We start from the raw sequence: 8,606 nt of genomic DNA, 5'->3' as shown, positions 1-8,606 counted from the left end.
CGGGGCGTGGCCTCGCGGTCAGTGGAGCAGCTGTGCTCACGTGAGAGCACATTGGCAAAGGGGCGGGGCGAAGCAGCTCCAGAAAACGGTCAGGAACCGCAGGGGCGGAGCCAGTGACTGATTGACAGTCGAGAGGCCAATGAGAGAAGGCAGGCCACACCAAGGAATGCGCCACCTTCAGTTAAACTGTCAGGATGCCTGGGAAATCTAACGGGTTTTGCCTGTCAGGTTCCTAACTTGGCTGGGCTTGGCCTAGCGCTCTCAAAACTGACCTTTTCTGGCAGTCTTAGAACCCATTCGTGGACTCTCTCCTCCTTCGTCTGTACGTTTCTCCACAGGCGCTGGTGAGCACTATTACCACGTCCATTTCACAGGTGCGGCAGCTGAGGCTTAGAGGTAGGAACCTCAGCAAGGCCACAGCTGGGATCCCACTCTTGGCACCTGACCCCAGAGCCCATCGTGTCCAGCGCGCTGCAGTTCCACTGGCCCGGACACCTGGGAGTCAAGGTGGAGCAGGGCCGGTAAAGGGACCCGGATGAGTGCAGTTGAGCAGATTGCTGGCGGCAGTGTCCTCGGAGTGGACGTAAATAGTGATAAGTAGCTGTTGGGTCCCACACGGCGTGAGAGCTCAGAGGATGCAGATGGGAGGGGAGACAGGAGACAGGAAGGTGAGAATGTGGGTGTCATGGGCCAGGCTGTCCCGCAGCTGGCAGAGCCTGGCAGCACTGCAGTCTGATGTGGCTTTGGGTTACCCCCAGGTGCAGAAAAGCTGTTCCCTCGGGGCTGTGGTGTTTCCCAGGTGTGAAGTTCAGCATTTAGGAGCACAGCAGTATTATAGTCCCTAGGAGACAGTTGCCTCTGTCTACTAGGGCTGCGACTACAAAATACCACAGAGAAGGTGGCTTAGACAACAGATTTCTTTTCTCATAGCCCCAGAGGCTGAGAAGTCTGAGATCAGGGTGCTGGCAGGTGTGGTTCCTGGCCAGGCCTCTTTCTGGCTTTCAGAGGGTCACCTTCCATCTGCGTCCTCACATGGTGGGAGGACTCTCCTCTCTCTCTCTCTCTGTCTCTCTCTCTGTGTCTCTCTATCCCTATTTTCTCTCTCTGTCTCTGTGTCTGTATCTCTGTCTCTCTCTCTCTCCTTAGAAAGCCAGCAATGCTGTGGGCTTATGACGGCACACTTAGGACCTTATTTAATCTTAACTGCCTCCTTAAAAGCCTTGTCTCCACATAGAGTCACATTGGGGGTTAGGCCTTCAACACATAAATTTGGGCACACACAGTTCATTCCATAACAACGGTTCATACTCAGTAAGTATGTAACAAATGATAATTGAGCACTAAAAAATTGAACAGTTTGAGAACTTAAATGTACCTGAAGACCTTTCACAAATCCTAGTGGGTATAATGGGCATGAGATTCCCTGTGCCTGGGTGTGCGTTAGCCATGGGGGAACATTCTGAGGAGAACTTGCATGGGAGGTCATGGTTGTCCTCCAATAGCCACCACGAGGAGGTCTGAGAAAGTTACACCACGCGTCCTTGATGGGCCTTAGTGAATCCATTATTCTCAGATTGACCTAAACATTTCCTGATTGTAATGTAGCTGGTGCAGCTTCTGGAATAATGAGATCCCTAATGACCACCCCCAGTGAAGTGAAATAGTAATGACTTTTATTTTGTATTGTTTAATGTTGTCCTTCTAGCTGAAGATACAAGGTAGAGGGATGAAAGTTTGGGGTAATCAGAAACTCTGAGCCAGCTGAAGAAGTCGGATTATGGCTCCATCTGGCACCTGCGTGAGCAGGAGAATGAAAAGACAGGGCATTTACTTGTCAGTGAGGTTCCTGGAGCTGTCTTGAAATCCAAGCCACCTTGCAGTTCTAGTCTGCAAGAAGTCCCACCTTCTCATCAGCTTCTGTTCTTGGTGTTCCCAGTCTCAGTTCTTCATTTCTTACCAAGGATACTTTCAACATAACTCCCTTTTACTTTTGCTAGTTCTCCCCTGCACACAGAAAATTTGACTGGAACAGAGTCATGTGGACCTGGGTTTGAACCCCTGGCTCTTCCCTTATTAGCTGTGACTTTGAGCACAGCTTGAGCATCAGTACACAGCTGTATCCTTGTGGTGTTGTGGAGATCCAAGGAGAGCCTAAAAGGAAAAGGGCCTGCAGAGGGTTTAGCACCTAGCAGGTGCTCAAAATCTGTGACATCCCTTTCTTTTTCTCCTTTCTGTCATGCTTAAATGGCTTTTCAATGGCATATTCCCCTCTCAGGATTGAATTCTCCTAGTGTTTCGAGTCATCCTTCTTATGGTAATCCTTCCTCCTGTGTGTGTCTCTGGTCATTTCAATGTCCCCTAAACTATACTTGGAAGAACTTAATGGCAACTACCTTCCCCCTTCTAAATGGATTGACACTGTCACTTGTCTTCGTGAGGCCAGATTAGTAAGGATGAATGATGGATCTATTAATATTAACACAATTGTTTTAAAGTTGTGAACATTTGTACTTAGATGGACCTGGAAATAGCTTGCAGTGAGAGAGGTGTGGGGACCAAGATGGTAGAGTGTGTCCTCCAGATGGTGACTGAAGGAGGGAAGGGGAAAGTTAAAGCTCTCTCAGAGAAAATAGTTTCACAAGCGGAGACTAAATATGGTATAAATATGGAGCGGAAGTTCTTTCTAGACCTTGGTCTAGCAGGGAAATAGAAATAAGGTCATGTTGGTATTGGGAAGCTGTTCCAGCAGAGCTCAGTGTCTTTGAAGAGAACTCTGTAGTCTGGAGCCAAAGAGAAAGCTGTTATTTCTTCAGGACAGAACACTATGGCAGGGGCTCTCATCTGTACTGGAAATGGAGGCCAGGGAGAACTAAGAAGCACACTAAAGGTATCTGTAAGGTATGGGTGTGTATGCTCCTCTGTGTATGCTCACTCCTACAAGCTGTGCTCATACTTCTCTGCCTGAGTGCCATGATTTCCACGTGTCCACAGCGGGGTAAAGTGGAGCAGCTGTGGCATGCAAATGCTGCCTTGCAGAGACACGGGAGCAGAATGCTGCAAAGGTCCTCACAGATACCCTCCCTGACCCCAGAGGCGGACATCTTCAAGAGCACATCTGCAAACCTTTCACAGATGCATTTGAGTGGGATCCAAGCAGCGGTAGAATGGTAGTGGAGGTTTGGTTTGGGGGCTCTCCTAGGCTCCTTCTTGCTATAGCCCCCATATATGTCCCTGGATGGGTTGCATGATTTTACATAGCTTCACATGGGGACATGATCTCTGCCTGCAAGGAAATGTATAACCAAGGAGAAATTTGGTAACCAGTATGAAGACTGCTCTTGATATCCATCCCCTTCTTCCTGGCTCACGAGACAGCCACAGTATTTATTTATTTTTTCCCCACGGCCATGGTTGATAGAACCCAGAAGGTTCATGGGATCTATTTTGAATTTCCCTTCGTGCCCTATTCCATCCTGAAAGACTTCCTGGCTAAACTGCTATTCCAGGCTTGGAGGTGGCCAAATGGAGATATTTGAGAGTCCACTTGGCACAGTGAGTGTGAATAGTGAGAAACCGTGATTACAGTAACTGAGAGGCAATCTTGCTCCCTGTGACTGGTTGCCTTTGTAGAGATTTTCATATTAGAAGTTAGACAAAGTAGCCTGTCAGTTGATCTTTCTTTGTAGTAGTCACTTTGTCTATGAAAGTGTTAAACACAGCTGGCGGGTGTGAGGTCAGTTAGGCTCAAGGCAAATGAGAATGTGAATAGCTGTGGAAGCCATAACCCACAGCACTGAATCCTTCCAGATTTCTCTGGCACACAAGTGCTTTGATGTTGAGAAACACAGAAATAACTGGCTTCTTCACAGATTCAACATTCTGTCTTAGTCTCCAGGAAGTAGTTGACTGACTGAGCACTGGAGGAATCTGATCAAGGGCCCCTGAGTCTTTCCTCCCTGGCTGGGAGTGAGGGAGGCATTTATTCCAGGTTGGCCATGGAGGAGAGGGGGAGGGCTGTGGCAATGGCCCTCAGCATCTCTCTCTGTTTCTTACCTTTTATAGCAAGTACTGTGTGCTGGTGAAATGAGTATGTTTCTGTGCGGAGACTCCTAGAAGGGAAGGACCTGTACATCTACATCAAAGAGGTCATGAAGGAAGAGGACAGCTTTAGCCCAAGCTCCAGGGGTCCCACCTCCAACCCCAGCCAGCAGCCCACCCTCTGCAGGGCAGGGGAGGGGCACAGACACTGTGGAGAAGGTGAGCCGAGGGACCCGGACATTGCCACTCAGCCTGAAGCACTAACACTGCCGTTCCAGCTGACAGAATAAACCATCACCCAGTCAGTGTGGAGCGGACACCCTCACCCCGTCCCTCACCCCACTGGGTTGACAGGTCCGGGGTGGGGAGTGTAGACTGAGGCCAGAGCTGGGGCAGGGGAGGCCCCAAGTCTGGATGCTGTATGCGCCCACTATGGCACTTGGTCATTACCACTCCTGGCCTCCAGGTTTGGAAAATGAGGAGTGAAGGCCAGAGGGCCTGTGGGTGACAGCTCTGTTGCATACAAGGCTCCATTCCATCCCTTTTGAGGGCCAATGGGCTCCTGCTGTGGCCCTAACCCTTGGCCGACCAGCCTGAGGTGTGAGGTTCACAGCCTCACCACAGCAATGACCGAATCCTCATGCCTGAGGGGTCTCAATCTGGGCCCCACTACCATGCCTGGGGCAGACCCAGTGCCCGTGGGCCCCCCAATCCCCGTGGTCTCCCCTCCCCGTATTCATACCTGATGGGATGTTGCTGAGGTAGGCGGGCTGGCCTAGGGCCTGTTCCCTCAGAGCCACCTCAATACCACGAAGGCTGAGGTGTTGCCGGGCTCACATAGCAGGCTGATCAGTCTGGGCAAGGACACCTGGGAGGGGGTATGCCATAGGGTCAGTGCTAGCCCCGACTCAGCATTACCACGTGACCTCAACCCCTATGACCTTAGGTGCTAGTCCTGTAAGGTCCTATGAGACCTGCAGCCGCCTCTTCCCAAGACAGGCCTATGCTGTCTGTCTCTGACCCTGCCTCTCTCTCCTCTCACCCCATCTTGGTAAAATGTCACCATGGTCCTTATTAAAATAACACCAGGAAGGACTTGATCAGACAGAGGGCTTTCTTAAAATTTTGAATGGTGTGACTTTGTCATCGCCTTCACTGGGGAACATTCCGCAGGCAGAAAAAACACGAGAGGTCAGGACTCAGGGCTTCATGGGAGGGAAAGTGGCTGCCTGCAGGGAGGACAGGACCTCCCAACAGGGCCCTCCATGGCCTGTTACCCCCTCCATAGCACAGCAGCTCCCAGGGCCCCCAGGGACCCTTGGAGGCTGCTGTGAGCAGACAGGGCATACCATATCCCCCTTTCGTACATAAGGGGAAAGTCAGCCCATAGAGCAATTTCCTCAAGATGTCACAGCCAGATGCTGGCAGAGGGACTCCAATCCAGACTCACCACCCAGCGACCATCATGTACTTCCCTGAACCCCTTCTCAGAGGAGGCCCAGGCCCCAGACTGGAAGAGACGGAAGTGGAGAGGAGTGGAAGAGAGAGGACAAGGGGGAGATGGAGGGCAGGGAGAAGAAGGCAGTCTGGGGGACAGAGGAGTGGGCTGGGAGCCAGGAGAGGAGGAATGCAGAGGCCTGTGTGACCCCAGCTGTTTGCACCGTCTGCAGGACTTTCAAAGACATGAGTCCAATGTCCGCTTCATTCTGGAAGAAGAAAAAAGAACTAAAATCTGGAAGCATTGCCTGCTGACCCACCTGAATCAAGGCTTCCTGGGGCCAAGGACAAGGTTTGGGAAGGGCAAAGTCCCCTGACCCCAGTCCTGCCGGCCCAGCCTCCTGTCCCCGCTCTTCTCTGCACCCTGCCCTTTCTCTCTCCCCTCCCCTCAGCCTTTCTACTGCCTCAGGCCCCCTCAGGGATGGCCCTGCTCACCGAGGAGTCCCACTGGCTGAGCTTCAGGAGGTAATCTATGACCACCCTGCCCTCGGGAAGGCTCAGATAGTCACGCTGCCCCAGCGCCTCCAGGAACCTCAGGAGGGCCATGCGCACCTGCAGAGTCAGAGAGCATCACATGCAACACAGCAACGGACCTCAGGGACACCATCTGACCCCTTGGGTTCCAAGTGAGGACACAGAGCACCTCAGCAAGTTAGGGAGGACTTCAAGGAACTCAGGTCTCCTGAGTCCAAGTCGACTGTGACTCTTCAGTGGACTCTGTGGCCATGACAGAGCACAGTCACTGAACCTGACCACTTCCAATGCTCCCTGAAGTTCTCACTGACATCCCTGCCACCGTCCTCCTGGAGGACTCTGAGCGCTGGGCTTGTCCACACTGTGGGACTCCACAGGTGTCTGGGTAGGGGGAATCTGAGTCCAGGAAAGGCCTCGTGTTCCTGCCTTCATGGGTCAGGCCAGTAACAACTCCTGCAAGTCCCCAGGGCCCAGCCCTCAACGCCCAGGCTCTTCGTCAGCCTTCTGGGACTTGGGCCCCTGTCTTTCAAGATGATGTCACTGTCCTACATTTGGTGCTCACAACCAGGGTGCCCTGTTCTTGCTGCCCCAACGCTCTGTCCCGCATGGTCAGACCTGGGAGTCCCAGCTGCCTACCACCCTGGCTGTGGAGCTTGTTCGAAGTACAGCTGCTCAGACCCCACCCCACACATGACACCTGAGGCTCTTCTCCCTCAGCAAACTGTGCATCCAGGCACTGAGGAGTGTCATCTGGAGCTCCATGGCTCCCCTGAGGACACCACAGTGCTGCCCAGAGCAAAGGCTCCGAAGGGAAACACCTTTCTGCACTCATACTCTTCCTGGGCTTTGAAAACTCCAATGTATCCCGAGGGAAATTCCTGAGGCTAGGACAGGCTTGGACAGCCCACCCTCCCTTCCTCCTCCTTCACTGCCCCCCCGCCGTGAACAAGACCACAAGGTCTCAGAGGCAATGGCCCTCCCAGCACAAACACGCAGCCCTTCAGCTCACTGGTCTTCGATCCTTCTGTGTCACTGAGATGACCGAGTTCAGCACCTCCCTCTTCAGCCTTTCTGCCTGGGGTGCTAGAGAAAACACAGGCATGCAGCCGAAGGTCAGCTTCCTCCCCCCTCCTCTGCTACTTCAGGTGACATAAGGCACACAGGTGGGAGTACTTCCAGGTATAGTCTCGGTCTTCAGGGCCAGGTGGCATCTTCATGGTGTCTGTCTCTGCCACCCCTCTGCCTGCCAACTGCACTGAGATCAACCAGTGTAGATGAAAAAGTGCCCTGAAGCGGTCCTCTCATCAAGCTGGTATTGGAGCCTCCACCCTTGCCAGCCTCCCGTGGCTGCCCACACAGATGCCCCTGTGCAGCCAAGCTGTGCTCCCGCCCTCTGGTCTCAGCCTGTAGACCTTGGCCCTGGCTCTTCTTCACTGTGAGCTCCCTCTCCTAGCCATGGTGACAACTCTTTAACCTGCCTTTGGTCCATCCCCTCCATGAGCCCTCCCAGCCCCTGAGGGATCCCTCCTGCCATTCCTGCCCAGTGTCATCATGCACCTGTTTCAGTAACTTAGTGCACGTGGCCTGGCATCATTTCCCTGCAGAAACAGCCTCTCACCTTCCTGTCCACCAGCAAGCTCATGGATAGTGGGTCCCGAATTATCCTCATGTGTGTTCCTTAGTGCCCAGCACTGTGTCGCACACACAGTGTTTAACATAAGCAGGTGACTGCAGGTGGAGCCGATTCTTCCAGGCAACAGTCATAGATAAACTACGGTAACCACCTGCATAGCAAGCCCTGTTCTAAGCACACCACATACTGTCAGTTCATTTAATCCTCACTAAAACCCCCTAAAGAGAGGTAATATTTTTATCCTAATTTTTCAGAAGAAGTCATAGATGCACAGAATCAAAAAGGGGTTTGCCCAAAGCTGCACAGCTAGTAAGAGGCAAAGCCAAGATTTGAACCCACTGAGTTCACTTTGAGTTTAAAAAAGTGCTTTTAACTACTAGACTTGACTGTTGCCCAGAGAAAGGAATCTCCTAGGAAATACCAAGTCCTGGAATCCCAGCCCCCCACGCCATCCCACTCACCTCCAGGGACCACCTCCGTGAAGTACTCAAGGGCTGACAGCACTGTGGACTCCTCTTCTGATGGGATTGCCCTCTGCAGAACGTTGACTGTGGTATCCAGGCATAAATGGCCTATCAGGAGGGTGTGAAGACAGACTCCTGGTGGTTTGTGAGTGGCAGGGAATAAGTAGGAGGAAATCATGCTCCCAGCAACCACTAAGGCCATGACTGGATAAATCAGGCGCCATCAGGATGGAGAAAGGAAGGAGGAAGGTAGAGAACCAGTGTCTGTCCGCATCACCGTGTGCCAGACGCTCTCCCTGAGCCAGACCTTGGCCCTCCCCTGCCCCCTCATTCCCTGCCCTAGGCCAGCACATTGTGCTCATTAGTGCTGAAGTGACATTATTTGACTTTATTCTGAGCTGCAGGTCCCCACGGAAGAAAGGGAAGGCAGTCCCAGGCTATGTGATTGGAAACCAAAGGAGTGGGGGGCCAATGCCTGTGCCTTTTCAGATCCATTTCAT

General features: G+C 52.5%; 1 long non-coding RNA gene across 1 annotated transcript; it reads left to right on the top strand.

The window, feature by feature from the left end:
- Positions 1-218: 218 nt before the first annotated feature.
- On the top strand, positions 219-5,864 carry LOC142875666 (uncharacterized). The gene is made up of 3 exons (XR_012922984.1): positions 219-344; positions 4,063-4,257; positions 5,709-5,864. It is a non-coding gene; the product is annotated as an uncharacterized LOC142875666 (long non-coding RNA).
- Positions 5,865-8,606: the final 2,742 nt, after the last annotated feature.

This window comes from Microcebus murinus, chromosome 14, assembly GCF_040939455.1.
Source record: "Microcebus murinus isolate Inina chromosome 14, M.murinus_Inina_mat1.0, whole genome shotgun sequence".
NCBI classification, from domain to species: domain Eukaryota; kingdom Metazoa; phylum Chordata; class Mammalia; order Primates; family Cheirogaleidae; genus Microcebus; species Microcebus murinus.
Note: the sequence above shows the minus strand (reverse complement) of the source record. Positions and strands in the feature narration are given on the sequence as shown.